The following is a 17,500-nucleotide window of genomic DNA, read 5'->3' as shown; positions in this document are numbered from 1 at the left end:
TCCCCTTCTCCAAAGATTCTTGTGCATGACCCCAGACAGGGGTCCCCTGGTGTCGTTACTGCTCCACACCCAACACCTGACAGCTGCACACGGCCTCCTCCGGCTCCTACCTGTAGCCTGAGGTCGGAGAGAGCTGTGCGTGGCCCGCTGCAGCAGTACCCGGTGCTCTGTCAGAGCTTGTCCACGGCATGCCGAAGCCCGGCAGCGGTGTCTGCTCCGCTGCGGAAAGCATCCCGCATAGCGGGTTTCCGGAATGGGATGCCAGTTAATGAAGGAAGGACGCCTACGACCACCTGCTGACCCCTCCTCCACGCCCCCACGCCCCATCCAAGGCTGGCACTTCACTCACCTTTCACTGGCTCTTATCGCAGATGAGGAGACTATTATGAAAATGAACGCATCGTTTGACTGATTTTTGAGCAGCCCAAGGAAAATATCATTTGGCAGCGGTTTGCTGGCTCCTTTTGCCAGCTGGGGGGCGAGGTTGGTGGGAGGATCGGGGGGGGGGGGGGGGGGGTTGCTGTTCTCCCGCCATTTGCGCATGGGTGCACATGCTTACAGTGTCAGCAGGGGGCAGAGGTCACTCCCAACGTCAGTGGCGGTCAGTCGGAGGTCTCCTCCCCATCTCGCTGCCGCTCCACCTCGTCTGCCTCGCCTCTTTCTCCCCACTGTCACCCCTCGGTCTCTCCTCTGTCCCTCCTCCAGCTCCTCGCTCGGCACTCCCATGGCCCTGGGAAGGTCTCGCTTTCGGAGCAGAGTGAGATTAAGTCATGGAGGGGTGTTGAGGGAAAACGCTGACCTCTTCTCCTCCCTCGCACTCTGTCTTTCATTTTTCAGCCGCTTGCGCTCCCCTTCTCCTCCTCCTCCTCCTCCTCCTCGCTCTCGCCTCCTCCAGTTGCCTTTCTTCTTGCCCCACTGTCTGCCCCTGAGCCTCGTAGATTGCAATAGTGGGAATAATAATAATAACGGTGATGGTGGTTGGGACAGTGATGTAAAGAAACATAATATTAAAATAACAAACACACTCTCCAGCCAATGGCCACAGAGTGACCTCGGTGATAGTATGTGCGCGCGCGCGCGCGCGTGTGTGTGTGTGTGTGTGTGTGCGCGCGCGTGTGTGTGTGTGTGTGTGTGTGTGTGTGTGTGTGTGTGAGCAAGGGGAGTGCAGGGTTGCTGGCATGCTGTATATATGCTCACTTCCTCTCCAGTTTAAACAGAGCAGGCTGTGCTGGCAGCTTCCCCTCTTCCTTCTCCAAATGGTTTGCATCATGTTTAAACCCACTGCCACCCCCACCCTCGTACCCTCACTCTCCCTCTCTCTTCCTCTCCCTATAAATCATCAAATATCTCAAACTTTATGTGAATCTGGAAAACGAGACAGAGAGAAAGGCCCTCTTCTTTCGATAATTCCGCCCTTTGCCTAGGAGCATAAGAAACTTGAAATAGAAGCAGGACGTCTCTTCATCTGAGGATGGCGAGGCCCTTTGAATCCCCCTCACCGCTCCCTGGCACACGCTGCCAGCTCCCATATCATAAACGTGTTCATGCTCCGATGAAAGGCCTGTGAAGGACAAGGGTCATGGCTGTAAATGACTGTAATGGCATCAGAGAGAGATTGTTATTTCAGCTCCGAGTTCGCCACCAGAGAGAGTTCACTGTTTCAACTCCAATCATGTCCAGTCATGACCCCAGAGAATCCTGGGGCACTGGAAACTGAGCTCAGGTGCCATGGAAGGCATTCGAAAACGTCACTTACACAGCTTCAGGAAATAATGGGTAGGTATTTCGCCTTGTGCAGGTGTGTGTGTGTGTGTGTGTGTGTGTGTGTGTGTGTGCGTGCGTGTGCGTGTATGTGTGTGTTTGTTTGTTTGTTTGACTCCATGGGTGGCATGCGTAGTGTTAGCATTAGGAAAGAAAACCCAATCAAACAGATTTGGGGAGATGAGCAGAATACCAGAGAGATAAACAGGCGCATCACGTAGCACCACCAACCCCTGGCTCGCACCCAGCCCCAGATCTTATCTCCCCTCACTTCAGAGCACCAAGGATGTGCACTTATCGGTGATTTAAGTGTGTCTGTAAAACGAACAGGTGCGCGCACGTATCACTTTCAGATCTGATCAACTCAGATATGCACCTTCGTGCTCTTTGGAGTTCAGATTATGCGTGTACATTGGCAGCGTTTCTAGGATACAATATTAAACTACTTTGCTAGAGGCTGGAGTTCAGCTTGGAATTTTATGCAACTGGAACAAATTATGGTCATTAATTATTTTTTTTTTCTGTATTTCTGCCAGGTACGATCAATTATGATTTCCGAAAGCTCTGTATAGTCTTTCTCCCCTCCTCTTTCCTTTTCTCTTTTATGTCTTTCTGTGTGTGTGTGTATGTGTGTGTGTGTGTGTGTGTGTGTGTGTGTGTGTGTGTGTGTGTGTGTGTGTGTGTGTGCGTGCGCAGAGGTGTTGACTGCATCTATGGCTTGAATGTACCTGTTCATTTGTATTTCAAAGGAACCCAGTTTCCTCCAGGGCTGAGTCCACCGACTCAACTTGCTGCTGCCTGGATGAGGATCAGACGAGCTTTTATTAGCACCCGGCAAGAGAGATACCGACACACACACTCCTCAGGGGCCCGGCTCAGGTGAGCTTCTGTCTGGAGAGGGAGAGATTGGAACTGCCAGCAGAGTTTTTTTGCCTTGTGGGTTTAGGGGTGCTTCCAAATGGATGCAGAAGAGAAGGAGCTTGTTCAATCATATGGTTTATCTATCAACATTCCACCTCTACGCTGCCTGGCTTTCTCTCCCTGCAGGAAGCATTCCAGTTTGTTGGGTTTTTTTTTTTATTAACAAATTTGTGCTGCATCCTGTACAGTGCCCTCCAGAATTACTGGAACCCTTCAGCGAAAAAAAAAAAAAGTCTTTGTTATCAGCTTCATCTTACAACCAAAACAAGCGTGAGATCTGTCCTTTCAGTGAGGTAACATGATACAGAGAAATAAAACGGTCATCAAAAAGCTTCGAAAAAGTGTCACAGTCATTGACAACCATGCGTTTAATGTTTACCTCGCTGTGGACGCCTGGTTGCGCAGACCGTTTCTATGTGGATGTGGAAGTATGTTCTGGATCATAAAACAGCGCTCCGTTCCTGGCTTCCTGACTGAAGCAAGCACATGTTGGTCTTAGATTTCCTGATGTTTGATGGAATCTGTGATGCAATGGATCCTAATAAGATTCGCACAGCCTTTGGAAGAAAAACATCACCGGTCCATCACCATACTTCACCACGGCGATGAGGCTGTTTCCTGTGTGACCTTGATTCTTAGCCAGCAAGTTCTATTTTTGTCTCATCTGACCACAAAATCCAGTTCCAGTAAGGCTCACTGTGAGGTTTAACGAACTCCAGGCACTTATCTTCAAAGTTGGTCAACAACATGGGATTTCTTCTGGCAGGCTCTTCATAGTTTGTTGGTATGGCATCTAATTGTACACTATATGGCCAAAAGAATGCGGACGCTGCTCATGATTACAGCGTTGAGGCGTTCTGGCTGCACCTATAGCTAACAGGTGTCTAAAACCAAGCTGTCAACTATGCGGGCTCCACAGACAAACACTGGCATTGGAAACGGGTCATACTGAAGAGCTTGGTGACTTCAAAAGCAGCTTTGTCTTAAGATGCCATCTTTGCACTGAGTCATTTCGTGGACTTGCTGCCCTGCCAGTTCTGCCCTGGTCAACAGTCCAAGCTGTTGTTGTGCAATGGAAGCTGTTGGGCAGTGGAGTCGCCGCTTCTCTGCTGCATCCCTCACTGCAGAGTCCCACACTGCTCCTTAAAGCAACACTAGCACAAGAACTGTGTCGAGAGCTTCACTGAACAGGTTTCCATGGCCGAGCAACTGCGAACAGGCCTAAAATGAAAGTGCCATGCATCAGATAGAGTGGCGTAAAGCTTCCTAGCACTGGACCCTGGAGTGGTGAAAACATGTTATCTGGAGTGATGAATCACGCCTCACTCTCTGGCAGCCTGATGGATGATTCTGAGTTTGGCCAGGAGAACTCTACCGTGTGCACAGTGACAGCAGTAACATTCGGCAGAAGAGGGATAATGTTCTGCATCTGTTTTTCAGGATTTGCGCTAAGATCCTTAGTTTCAATAAAGTGACATATGACACATTTTATACTTACAAATTTCTGGCAACAGTTTGGGGAAGATCCATCCCTTCTTCAGTAGAACCATGGCCCTGTGAACAAAGTGGGGTCCATAAAGTCATGGTTTGACGAATTCGGTATGCCGGAATCCCAGTGGCCTGCCCACGGTGTAAACGTTAATGCCGCCGAACACCTGCGGCGTGACATGGTGGTTGTAAGTCAGGCCTTCTCCTCCAACCTCAGTGTCTAAGCTCGCAAATACTCTTTTTACTGAATGAGCACAAATTCAAAGATGCACTGAAATCTCTTGTGGTAAGCCTTTCTGGGGGGGGTTGAGGCAATTCCACATTACTGCTCCTGGTTTTGGAATGGGCTGTCCAGCAACCTCATTTAGATATGAAGGTCAGGTGTCCATAGACTTTTGCTCATATAGTTTTGGAGACATGGTGCCACCAATATCTGTAATTGTCAAACTGTGGAAGACCACTCTGTGTGGGGCCAACATATGGTGGCACCTTGTCCCGTTCATGTTCATCCGAGCTCCAGATGGTTGAAATTTCTTAATTACTGACTTAATGTTCTTTTCATTGCCCGTATTTACGGCTATTACCTGACTACAATGTCAAGAACCTCTCATTTCCCTTAATTTATGTATTCTTTATCTTTCCAGTGTTGTTATTTAGGGGTAGTTGGCCAGTGTGTCACCGCACAATTATACCCTAAGTGGATAACCACTTAACAGTAGGCTGTAAGAATTTGAACGCAATATATGCCGTTTTAATTTTGTTATTGAGAATTTTTAAGGACAATTTTAGTGATTTGTGTCTGAAACGTTTTACCTCAGTCAAGATCATAATTCTTATAATTCTTTCATATTTTCAATGTAAGGGCAAGTTGTTAAACACAGACATTTCTTTCATAGTATTTCTGCAATTTTTTTTCCAAGGGTGCCAGTCATTTTGTAGTCTCTGCGTCTATCTTTGTCTTTCTCTGTTGTCCCTTAAAGGTGCCATAGAAGGCATTTATTAAGTATTTTAAAATTGTTCTTTGATGTCTGTGTAGAAGATATTGACTTTGGTCAGGTTGAAAAATGCCCAGATGCGGTTATACACATGACTTTACAACTTTGTGATTTGGCCATAGAATGAAACAAGCTATTCGTTTTTTTTGGTAGACTCGTGTATAATTGACGAGCTACTTGCTTTTGACAACACAAAGTAAATTGGCTATAGATTTAGCTTTCTGTGAAATATTTCAATGTAAGATGATCTGGCTTTGACTAACAAAAAGTGGATAAAATCACATGGCTGGCTAGCAACTTATAAGTTGCCATTGAGGTCATATCTTTTCAATGTCAAATGTTGAATAAAGCCTTCTCGATATTGTCTAAAGTTTGAGAAACTATCCAGAGTTAGAACTTGTCTGGGATCCTGTTAAATATGAATGTCAAACACACCAGCTGCTCTATTGTCATGGTTTTTACTTCATAATACATGCAGAACTGTTGCAGTTTTGGCTGTAGCTGGGCTATAATGTGGGCTGGTTTTTGTGAATTTTAGTGGCGTAACTATTAATCAGTTATGTAACAGTCTCTGTTTGTTTTTTTGTTGTTGTTTTTTTTTAAGTAGGCCTGTTTTAGCTTCCTGTTGTATTTATGCAGGATTTGCATTTGAACAAAAACACAGCAGTGGGTCATTTCAGTTCCAGGTACCGAATTCTGCTTATTCAACTATCAAATTTTTCATTCTATGGCTCCTTTAAAGCAATATAAAGTTGTATAGCTGACTATGTTTGGGGTAAGATGAAGATTGTGTACTTTAAATTGTGTATTTTATCTGTCAATCTATCACTATATCTATTTTTACAAAGTATTCCTTTAAACAAACTAGGCCTCACAGTAATTGACATGAAATATAATAATATTAATTATTAATAAGTTTATTTAGCAATGTTCAGGTAAAGTAGATCCTGTATAATATTACCTTAAAAGATATTTCACATTTCATATTTACCCATCCCTTAATACACTCTTCCTTAAGTTACACACACACACACACACACACACACACACACACACACATCTCTGATGATGGGTCCATCAGATTTAGTGCCTGAATGCTTCTGCAACCTCCTTCTGGACTAATTGTCTGTGTCTATTCTAAGTCATGACTTAGCAGCATGTCTGCGGTCACATGACGATTACACCCTCGCTGAGATCACAAGTCAATCAATAGACAAGCCTTAATTAGCACAACTCCATGGGAGCTCAAGTGCTTATTTAGCAAAACTCTTTTAAAATAATTAAAGGCAATCGCCTATGGGTGCACATTACGTGCGGATCTGCTAAAAGAGACGCCAGCACCGTAAGTTAGAGGCGAAATAAAGCTGTAAGAGTTGTGGGAAGGTCTCCGGATGGATGGACAGGTGTTCACGTGCTCCCCTGTGGACCCGGGAACGCAGCACACAGATGCAGGTGTGTGTGTGTGTTGGGGGGGGGGGGGGTGGGGGGGGGGGGGGATTCGGCTTTAATGAAACCATGTTGTTAATGCACAATGAGCACTGTGTGGTACATGTGGCCTTAATACAGACACTCTCCACGAGATGAAAGAAATCACACCCCCCATTTAAAGCAAGTGGTGTGTGATTTGTGAAATAAGTATTTCACATGGCTGTGTTTACTCATTCGATACCCTGTTTTTTTGCTGGTATTGATTTATTTTTTTTTCCTGTTCCCTTTGAAAGGTGGACCAAAACACACTGAGCGCAGCACAACAACTAAAGGATAAGTTTAGTGAGCCTGCATTGTGGACTAAAATACCTGTACAATCTGAAACAAGCAATTATTGCACAAGAGTAAAAATCAGAACAGTGCAATTACACTCCACATTACTGATTTACCACAAATTTGAAACATTTGTTGCACTCGTTTATAAATCTAGACTAGTGTGAGTTAGAATAGTAATGGTCCTTATTAGTGCACAAGGCAATGTTGAAATGTTCATATGGAGATGGTAATCAGGCTCCGACTTCCCTGCTATCTGACCGTATCTCTTTGGCTACAAAAAGCTTGCAGAAGCAGCCAGTTTCCAGCTAATAAGAGATAGTAGTGACGAGAAGTGGAAGCCCTGCAACATGTTTTTCCCGCGGAGGCCTGGCAGCGTGCCAGGAGCTCATGTGTGAGTCTGACGCTCTGAATCTCTCCAGTAGCATCAACACTAACACTAACATTCCCAGTCCCCAACACCAGTGACTCCACCAACACTACCAACCCAGTCCTCCACAGCAGCCAGTCCACCAGCACCACCAGCCCAGTGCGGAAGGCCAGAAACTCTGCTAACACTACCAGCCCAGTCCGGAGGGCCAGCAACTCTGCTAACACTACCAGCCCAGTCCAGAGGGCCAGCAACTCTGCTAACACTACCAGCCCAGTTCAGAGGGTCAGCAACTCTGCTAACACTACCAGCCCAGTCCAAAGGGCCAGAAACTCTGCTAACACTACCAGCCCAGTCCAGAGGGCCAGCAACTCTGCTAACACTACCAGCCCAGTCCGGAGGGCCAGCAACTCTGCTAACACTACCAGCCCAGTTCAGAGGGCCAGCAACTCTGCTAACACTACCAGCCCAGTCCGGAGGGCCAGCAACTCTGCTAACACTACCAGCCCAGTCCGGAGGGCCAGCAACTCTGCTAACACTACCAGCCCAGTCCGGAGGGCCAGCAACTCTGCTAACACTACCAGCCCAGTCCGGAGGGCCAGTCGTGTCCCCAATACTACCAGCCAGACCCAAGGGCAGGTGGCCCCACCCATATACTCACCAGCTGTATGTGAGTAAATCCTCACTTTCCTTCTATTCCTCCCTACATCTCCTCCTCCCCCCCCCTCTCTCTCTCCTTCTCCTTGGTGCTGGTGGATTTGACACATTGCCATACAAGAGAATCTTATGCAGGTGAAGCTGTGATTACATCTGCCAACTATCCCACTATCTTTCTTCTATGTTTCAGCCAGAGTCTAACAGTGCAACTCATTCACCATTTTCATGCCTTTTGCTTGTGTGCATGTTTATGCGCATGTGTCCATGGGGCGTGAGAGTGGGTCACAGGCAGACTGCAGCAGCACCAATCTGGCCTCCGTGTGGCTACAGGTGCTTCACATTACTGCTCGTAAAACTCACAGAGAGGGAAAAATTACTGCCGCAATTTGTTTGGGAGGGAGGAGGAAGAGTTGTGAGTTGTACTGTATATGGATGGACTATTGACAATTTAATTCATGGCCTTGCTACGTCTGCTGAATGCTTCAGCATTACATTCCAACCCAGGGCCAAAAAAGAACATATTGTTTTTAAATCGGATTTAAGTGTCATTTTGAGAGAAGGGAAAATGTATTTTGTTGTACGTGTGTGTGAATGGGTGAGCGTTTTTTCATGTGTGCTTGCATCTGTGTGTTTGTGTGTGCTTCATATACTTTATGCCCTGGCTTTATATGTGTGTCTGTGTGTGTGTGTATGTTTGTGTGTGAGTGTGTGTGTGTGTGTGTATGTTTGTGTGTGAGTGTGTGTGTGTGTGTGTGTGTGTATGTTTGTGTGTGAGTGTGTGTGTGCGTGTGTGTGTGTGTGCGCGTCTGTGTGTGTGTGCGTGTCTGTGTGTATGTGTTTGTGTGTGTGTGCGCGTGTCTGTGTGTGTGTTTGTGTGTGTGTGTGTGTGCGTGTCTGTGTGTGTGTGTGTGTGTGTGTGTGTGTGTGTGCGCGCATCTGTGTGTGTGTGTTTGTGTGTGTGTGTGTGCGTGTCTGTGTGTGTGCGCGCATCTGTGTTTGTGTGTGTGTGTGTGTGTGTGTGCGTGTGCGTGTCTGTGTGTGTGTTTGTGTGTGTGTGTGTGTGCGTGTCTGTGTGTGTGTGTGTGTGTGTGTGTGTGTGTGTGCGCGCATCTGTGTGTGTGTTTGTGTGTGTGTGTGTGTGCGTGTCTGTGTGTGTGTGTGTGTGTGCGCGCATCTGTGTGTGTGTATGTGTGTGTGTGTGTGCGTGTGTGTGTGTGCGTGTGCGTGTGTGTGTGTGCGCGCGTCTGTGTGTGCGTGTGTATGTGTGTGTGCGTGTCTGTGTGTGTGTGCGTGCGTGTGTGTGTGTGTGCGCATCTGTGTGTGTGTTTGTGTGTGTGTGTGTGTGCGTGTCTGTGTGTGTGTGTGTGTGTGTGTGTGTGTGTGTGTGTGTGTGTGTGTGTGTGCGCGCATCTGTGTGTGTGTTTGTGTGTGTGTGTGTGTGCGTGTCTGTGTGTGTGTGTGTGTGTGTGTGTGTGTGTGTGTGCATTATCTCTGCCAGGCCTCTCTCCTGGAGCAGTGCCATGCTCAGAGTGAAGGTCGTAAGATCGGAGGGTCGCGGAGAGGTGAGAGCAGAGAGAGGAAGCAGGCTTAATCTGAGCGAGGCTGGTAGTTTCCTGTCTGCAGGCAGGGCACAGAGCACTCTCTGTCCTGAGTGCAGGCCCTGACTCTCCCTCTCTCACCAGACGCAGCTCCATGCCAGCCCCGTGACCCCTCTGCCTTCCAGGGAGCTGAGTCCGCCTCTCTGACTCACACGCTCGCCGAAACAACTCCTGAGTGCTCAGGCACTGCTGTCACACAGAACGTGTCTAGTCCATTTTATTTAGCACTAGCGGTAATTTTCTCACTGCGTGGTTCCCCTTACTGCGCACATTGCGTTACCATTGTGTTAACCATGTGGTTAAAGTGAGAGGGTCTTGAAGCATGAGAGAGAAAGAAAAAAAGGGGCCGGCACTTTATTATAACTGGAAAAGAACTTGTACTCATATTTAGGGGGTTTTTTTACTGAATGGTTTATTACGCTTATTGTTCAACAAAACCTACAGAGTGTGATGATTATGGTTTCTCGCCTGCCCCGAGAGGACTACATTCCCCATAATCCCCCAGTCCGTTCCCTATCCCCAGCCTTTTTAGTGCCACCTGCGTCCACCCTTAATGTTTTGTCTATTTCAGCCTACCTGTGTCTGTTACTCTCCGTGATGTCTCCCTCAGCACTGGGTGTAGCATCTCTAATTTCGCTTGTACCTGCCTGATGATTGTGGCTCTGACCTTATGCTCATCCTCCTCATTAATGCTCTGTGTCTCGCTCCCTTTCAGTTTTTCTCGGCCATCTCGTCTGCTGTTTCTGGTACTGGACCTGAATTGTTATTGACTCCCTGTTGTGCCTTCATTAAAATGATTGAATTTTAACCTGCATATGACTCCATTTATCAAACCTCACACAAAGTATCAGCATGTACAGAGTACCAGTGTTGTCATGCTTTGTTATTAACAGTCTTACTGACAACCTTATATACATTCAAATGTTTTATTATCAACATACCCACACACTTTACATTTTAATTAGCAGAATGCGTTTTTTTCATATTAGTGCTTCATATATAAATGGTTTCATTTCTAGTCCTAGTTTGACTGTGCTTCTGTATACAGCGGGTGAAATAAGTATTGAAGACGTCACCAATTTTCTAAGTAAATATATTTCTAAAGGCGCTATTGACATGAAATTCTCACCAGATGTTGGTGACAACCCATCCAATCCACACATGCAAATAAATCAAACCATAGATGTTCAGTTATGTGTAATAATGAAAAATGACACAGGGAATAAAGTATTGAACGCACTTACTGAAATGTATTTAATACTTCGTACAAAAGCCTTTGGTGGTGATGGCAGCTTCAAGGCGCCTCCTGTATGAATAAACTAGTCGCATGCATTCTTCAACACAAACACTCTTCAAATCCTGAAGGTTCCCTGGGCTCCTACTATGAACTCTGAGCTTTAGTTCCTTCCATAGATTTTCAATTGGACTCAGGCCATTCTAGAAGCTTTATTTTTTTTCTCTGAAACCAATTGAGAGTTTCCTTGACTGTGTGTTTGGGATCATTGTCTTGCTGAAATGTCCACCCTCATTTCATCGTCATCATCCTGGTAGATGGCAGCAGATTTTTATCAAGAATATCTCGGTACATTTATCCATTCATCCTTCCTTCAATTATATGAAGCATGCTAGTCCCGTATGCTGAAAAACAGCCCCACACCAGGATGTTCCCACCTCCAAACTTCACTGTTGGTATGGTGTTTTTGGGTTGATATGCAGTGGCTTTTGACCTCCAAACATGGTGTGAATTATGGCATCTAAAAAGTTCAATTTTGATCTCATCTGACCAGACTATATTCTGCCAGTATTTCACAGGCTTGTCTAAATGTTGTTGAACAAACTTTAAACGTGCTTCAACAGACTTTTTCTTCATCAATGGAGTCTTGTATGGTGAGCGTTGCAACAGGCCATGGAGGTTGAGTGCATTTATTATTGTTTTCTTTGAAACAATTGTACCTGCTGATTCCAGTTCTTTCTGTAGCTCTCCACAGGTGGTCCTTGATGCTTGGAGAACTCTTCTGATAATTCTTTTCACCCCTCTGTCTGAAATCTTGCGGGGAGCACCTGGTCATGGCCGGTTTATGGCCCCAACAGAGCTCACTGGAACCTTCAGTAGTTTAGAAATTCTTCTGTAACCAATGCCATCAGTATGTTTTGCAACAATAAGGTTGCAAAGGTCTTGAGACAGCTCACAGGTTTTACCCATCATGAGATGTTTCTTGTGGGGCACCTTGGTAATGGGACACCTTTTTATAGGCCATCAGTTGAACCAGCTGATATTACTTTGCACTGAGTGTCAGGATTGCAGAATTACTGATAGATTTCAGATGGTGTCATGACTTTCCATGGCTTTTTGCACCTCTCTTTCTTCATGTGTTCAATACTTTTCCCCCTGTGTCATTTCTCATAATTACACAAAACTTAATTTATGGACATCTACAGTTTGATTTCCTTGCATGTGTGGATTTAATGGGTTGTTACTGACATCTGGTGAAAATTTCATCTCAATAGCACCTTTAGAAATATATTTACTTAAAAAACTGGTGACGTGTTCAATACTTATTTCACCCGCTGTATGTGGTCTTACTTTGGCATTCTCCAAGAATGTTCTAACATTAAATAAACCCAAGTTTAAGCAATATGTTAGTGCAGTAAGTAGCCATGTCGTCCATTCGTCTAAGATGTGGTCACTGTGCCTCAGTGACACGATAAATACAGTGTGACCAAAGAGGCTGCGCTTTGTTTCTGTGGCAACCCAAATCATGTAGCCAAAGTTACACTCTAGGCCTCTGAACACACACCACTTTGTTTGCTTGTGCCGCTATTAAACGCGCTGAATCCCATTGCTTTTCCATCTCATCCCGCAGTAGCTAATACCGGTCATCCGATCTTAACAGGTCATCCCTTAAACTAGCGTGCGGCGCACACACGGGATGACGTATGGTCACCTAGCTAACCTATATGGAAAGTGCACCAAGTAGCTTGAATTGCATTTGTGGAGCACCCAAAACAAAGAATTACACTATATATGGTTCGCATTGAAGAAATTAATTCATATTATAAATACCATAAATCTCTGAGAAAAGTCTACATTAAGTATAATTTATAGGACAGAACTCGACACATCTAAAAAGTACAGACATAATGGTGATGTGTGCATGCGCAGTTGTTGACCTCTGGTAACCCTCGACACGAGCCTCTAATCCAGCAGCCACTGTGCCCTCGCGCAACTTATTTAGGCCTCGCAGCATTTAACTCTGCAGCTCATGCAGTCATAAAAATGCACTGAGTATGTGAGCGAGTGCTGCCATTCTGTAATCTGCATGGACCTCTATTACACCCGTATTACACAAGGCTCCAGTAAACTTAACTAAAGTCTGTCTTTGTGAAACCTTAGAGCCGTGTGTGACCCTGTCCTCCGGGGCAGGAAGAAACGCGCACCACGGTGTGCAGAAGGGCCTGTTATGGCGCCTGACGTACACTAGTCCAGTTACTTTCCCACCCTGTCTTTCTTTGCATAATAAATTGTTAATAAATGTTAGAACACCAATGTAAGCAGAACTAGATCCTTCTCTCACCAGACCCCTAGCAAAACTAATTATTGAAATTAAACAAAGCAGTGTTTAACATCAACGAGTAATAAAAATGTGTGTGTGGGGGGGGGGTTGGTTTCCCTTTCATTTTCTGCCAATATGTAGGTTTTTTATACTGCTAATGAAAGCTCATTGGTCAGTATGCAAGTCTGAGTTGAGTTTGGCTCAGTGTGTGAATGACCTGTTGCCTTGGTTACCTCTCTGGCTCTTTCCTTTTTTCTGATAGGGTTCATCTGTGCAGTCCTGTGCCTAGTACTTGCCTAAACCTGCAGCCTTCATGTTACAACCATGTTGAGCTAAGAATAGAGGAACCTTGCCCTGCGCGACGCAGCTGAGGTTCTCGGGAGCAAATCTCTTCTACTGTGGGTAAATACTTTTCCGTCTCGTTGAAGCTGTTCGCCCATACAAGGAAACAGTCCTGTGTCGTTTCTGCAGTGTCATGCCACTGAACCCGTGGCTCTGCAGGACAGTGCAAACTGTTTGACCTTCTGCATGTGGACCGACGAGCGTCCTTCTGCGCTTCGGTGCGCCAAGGTGCCCAGGGGCTTAGTTGGTCCTGCACTTTGCCCGAGCGGCGCTTGACCCTCCCCCTGTCCACGTCCCAGCTCACAGGGCGACCCATCGGCCTGGTGGCGTAGGCTGCCGGCGGGCCTGCCCGTCGCCACGCCGCCTGGGCGGTGTGGGATGGCGTGGAGAGGAGGGCTTCCTACAGTCCTGTGCGGACAGGACGAGGCTCCACTGGCCCTCGGAGCCGGAAAGTATGCAGGCTGTGGCCACGGGCCCACCTCCCAGCCTGGGAACGGAAGCCCAGAGTCACCAGGGAAAACAAGTAGACAATCAGGTAGGGGAGAGAGAGAGAAGGAAAGAACAGTGAGAGTGGGGGGGGGGGGGGGGGAGAACATAAGGAAAGTGAAGCGCTTTTCAAGTGTTGTGGTTTCGAAAACAATTTTCATTCAGTATTTTGGTTTTAGTGTATTATAATTGTGTGTGTGTGAGTGAGAGAGAGCATGTCCGCGTGCTAGCAACTGAAACCTAATGCTCTGTCAGCGTGTGTTTGTTCTGTGTCTGCGTGTGTGTGTGTGTGTGTGTGTAAGTGAAAAACTGTCGCTGAGTGTGTGTTTGGGTAAGGACAGCAGCCAGCAGGGGACAGGGTGGGTCGAGGGCAGGCGGAGAGGGGATGCCTGTGGGGAAGGAGACCAGGGTATTCATCTCCCAGCAGGGGGATCCTGCTGACCTGCACGTACAGTGTGCATGGGTGGGTGGGGGGGGGGGGGGGCAACCCCCCTCACCTCCCCCTCTTTCTAACCCTCTCTCACACTCTCTCCCTCCATCTGCCTCCTCCTCATTCCCTCTCTCCTCCTTTCGCCCGCTCTCTCTCTCCTCCACCTACTATCTCACTTTCACTCGGTGAGCTGAAGGATGACTGGACTGCACTGAATGAGAGTGCGGAATGAAGAATGGTAGAGATGGTTGTGGATGAATGGCTTGTGGGAACACGGGGACTGAATGAAAGCCTGGAAATAATAAATGATTTTAAAGGCAAAACAGGATTTTGTGCAAACCAGGAGACAGCTGGCTGCATATAACGGACTGACTTTGACTGAGTAGAGCAAATTGTTGCGAATGCATTCCTGGTCTGCTGTTCCTGACTTTAAGATTGATGCATACAGCATGTGACAGCAAATTAATGAGGTGTTAAGGAAGCTGATAATTGTGATCAAAAGATTTCTGATTTGAAGATCTGTTGATTTCAGAGATTTACTGTGGCAGTTGCACAGAGATTACCACAGGCGTAACACACACTAGGGACGCTTGGGAACACATCCCCATGCACTGAAATGGTCGACTTTGTCCCCATCATGTTTTGAAAGTACTCTAAAAATATTAGTGTTTCCTCTCCAAGCTGTTTTTGCCTCATTTATTCAATAATAATTTGAGTAAAGAGCTTGTTTTAGTCGATAAAATGATATTTCTGATTACATAATCAGAAAATGTTCGTGCATGTATTGGGTCACACAATACTGAGATAATAAATGCTGCACAATTCACAATTCATGAAATTATTATTGCAAATTATTACAAATTATTACAAATTTTTCAAATCAGATGCTGATAAGTGTGACGGACATGGCCATAAAACCTCCCGTGAACCTCTTCCTGTCAGTCTCAGTGCTGATTCTTCAGCGAAGAAGGCCTGTGCCCGAGGACTTGATTTCGTAAAGGGGATGTGAATTCGAGGGGCAGTTGATCTGAATTCCACACGCAGTCTACATTTTTGTCCCCAGCACTTTTCAAAGTTACACCCATGTGGATTACTTCACTCTAGTTTTTAAGATCTAAACCCATAAAACATGAAATACCCTTAAAACATTAAAAAAACATCTCAATATTATGACTGCGTCACTTAAATATGTAACTGCAGTACACAGTTTAACTACAAAAAATCAATCATTATTTGACTTATTGATCAATTGATGGAAGCATATATCTTTGTGCTCTTGCTGTATTTAGGTCAGTAGGATGGAGTTAAGAAGAAGATGTTATTAAGACCACCACGGTGTGGGCATGCGGTATGTCTCCAGTGGCTAACAGCACCTGTAGGGGGTGCTGGCCCGAGCATGGCAGTGTGTCCAGTGAGCTTGGGGGGGCACAGTGGCTGTTCTGGCTGATGGAAGGAATACAGTGGTGGTTTGGCAAGAAAACAAACCAGAGAAAAAAAAATTTAAGGAGAGCAAGAGCGAGAGAGAGAGAGAGAGAGAGAGAGAGAGAGAGAGAGAGAGAGAGAGAGAGAGAGAGAGAGAGAGAGAGAAAGAGAGAGATGTCTCTATTGTTCCAGTATAGGAACACTATAACAACACCAATCTTGATTGACGGTTTTTAAAAGGGGTCCATTTAAAAAACTTACATTTTTAAAAAGCTCCAATACCAACTACTTATCGTAATGTCATCGGTGTGTCACAACATCTCACTTACTCCCGACACTGCACGTTAAAACTTTAGCTATTCTGACAACAATTCAGTTAGAGTCCCCTCATGTCCAATACAGAGTTTTGTTCCAGTTTTTGTTCCACACAGCCACATTCTCCACCCCTAACAGGCAGCCAACTCACTGACTTTTTTGTTTTGCTTGTCTCTTTGTTTTGTCGAGATGTAATGAAAGGTTGGGACGAACATGCTTGCACCTCACATGGTTCATGTTTCACTGGGGTTTCTCAGCTCCACCCTGCAGGAACTGCTCTACCCCCAAACCCCACACCACCCCACCCCACCCCACCCTTGCATGGATCTCCACAGGTAGCCTAGTCATAACTTCCCACCACGATTAAGCTTTGCACCTCTGTATGGGAGGCTTGCACAGGGACCTCCTCCTGCGTCTAAATCACAGCTACCTGCCCATTTGAGCTCTCTCTTGTTGAGAGAGAGAGAGAGAGAGAGAGAGAGAGAGAGAGAGAGAGAGAGAGAGAGAGAGAGAGAGAGAGAGAGAGAGAGAGAGAGAGAGAGAGGTGCGGTTATGTAGCTGGCTATGCTAACAGCAGCAGTGCAGTAGCACAGTGTCCTTATGTAAAGTGGCTGAGGAGTCTTCAGCTATAGGACTGCAGGGTCACCCAGTCATGTCACTTAGTGTTTTAGGACTAAATGGACTCTGCTGAGCTGAATAAACTGTATTGTGATTTATGTCTGAGCACATATAGCTCGTAGAGAGTCATGGATTGAATTATTTTGACCACGTTCCGTTACTTAAGAAAGTTATTATGATTTTTTACTGTTTCTTTATTGCAGTAGTTCCGTGTGTGTGCTTACTAGTGTACAGTTGTGTGAGGAGCATATGAGAATATTTGTGAGTGCATGAGTGTTTGGTTACTTTATATGTAAGTGTGTGTGTGTTCATGTGTTTGTGGTACGTGCCTCAGTGACAGTCTGGGGTCTCCAGGGGACTGAAGTGATTGAAGCTGGGATGAGAGAGAAGGGTAAAAATCGGGGGGGGGGGGGGGGGGGTGGAGCCTCTCTGGGGGCTGTCCAAGTGGACATGACATCCCCATCTGGCCTGTGACATCACTGCTCTGAGGACAGGAAGTGAGGGAGTTATTGAGTCGGGGGTGACATCAGAGTACTGTCTGGGTCTCACAGCCGTCCAGCTGGGTAAACCACAGAGAGAAGTGTCCTGCTCTCCCTTATAGCCTCCAGTGTGTCTGTGTGTGTGTGTGTGTGTGTGTATGTGTGTGTGTGTGTGTGTGTGTGTGTGTGTGTGATGTCATTAGAGGTAGACTCACCTCTGTCTCTCTGTGCCATGTGCTTCCTTATTCCATTTCCTGTCACAGTATTCACTGTTCAGCCTCTGAGTCAACCTCCCTCTGGGAT

At 46.1% G+C, this 17,500-nt stretch overlaps 1 long non-coding RNA gene across 1 annotated transcript; it reads left to right on the top strand.

The window, feature by feature from the left end:
• The first annotated feature begins 1,391 nt into the window (after positions 1-1,391).
• On the top strand, positions 1,392-7,358 carry LOC145651783 (uncharacterized). The gene is made up of 3 exons (XR_014117750.1): positions 1,392-1,776; positions 2,511-2,640; positions 6,887-7,358. It is a non-coding gene; the product is annotated as an uncharacterized LOC145651783 (long non-coding RNA).
• The last annotated feature ends 10,142 nt before the right edge of the window (positions 7,359-17,500 follow it).

Source organism: Electrophorus electricus, chromosome 17, assembly GCF_041902795.1.
Source record: "Electrophorus electricus isolate QZ-2024a chromosome 17, ASM4190279v1, whole genome shotgun sequence".
In the NCBI taxonomy this organism is placed as follows: domain Eukaryota; kingdom Metazoa; phylum Chordata; class Actinopteri; order Gymnotiformes; family Gymnotidae; genus Electrophorus; species Electrophorus electricus.
Note: the sequence above shows the minus strand (reverse complement) of the source record. Positions and strands in the feature narration are given on the sequence as shown.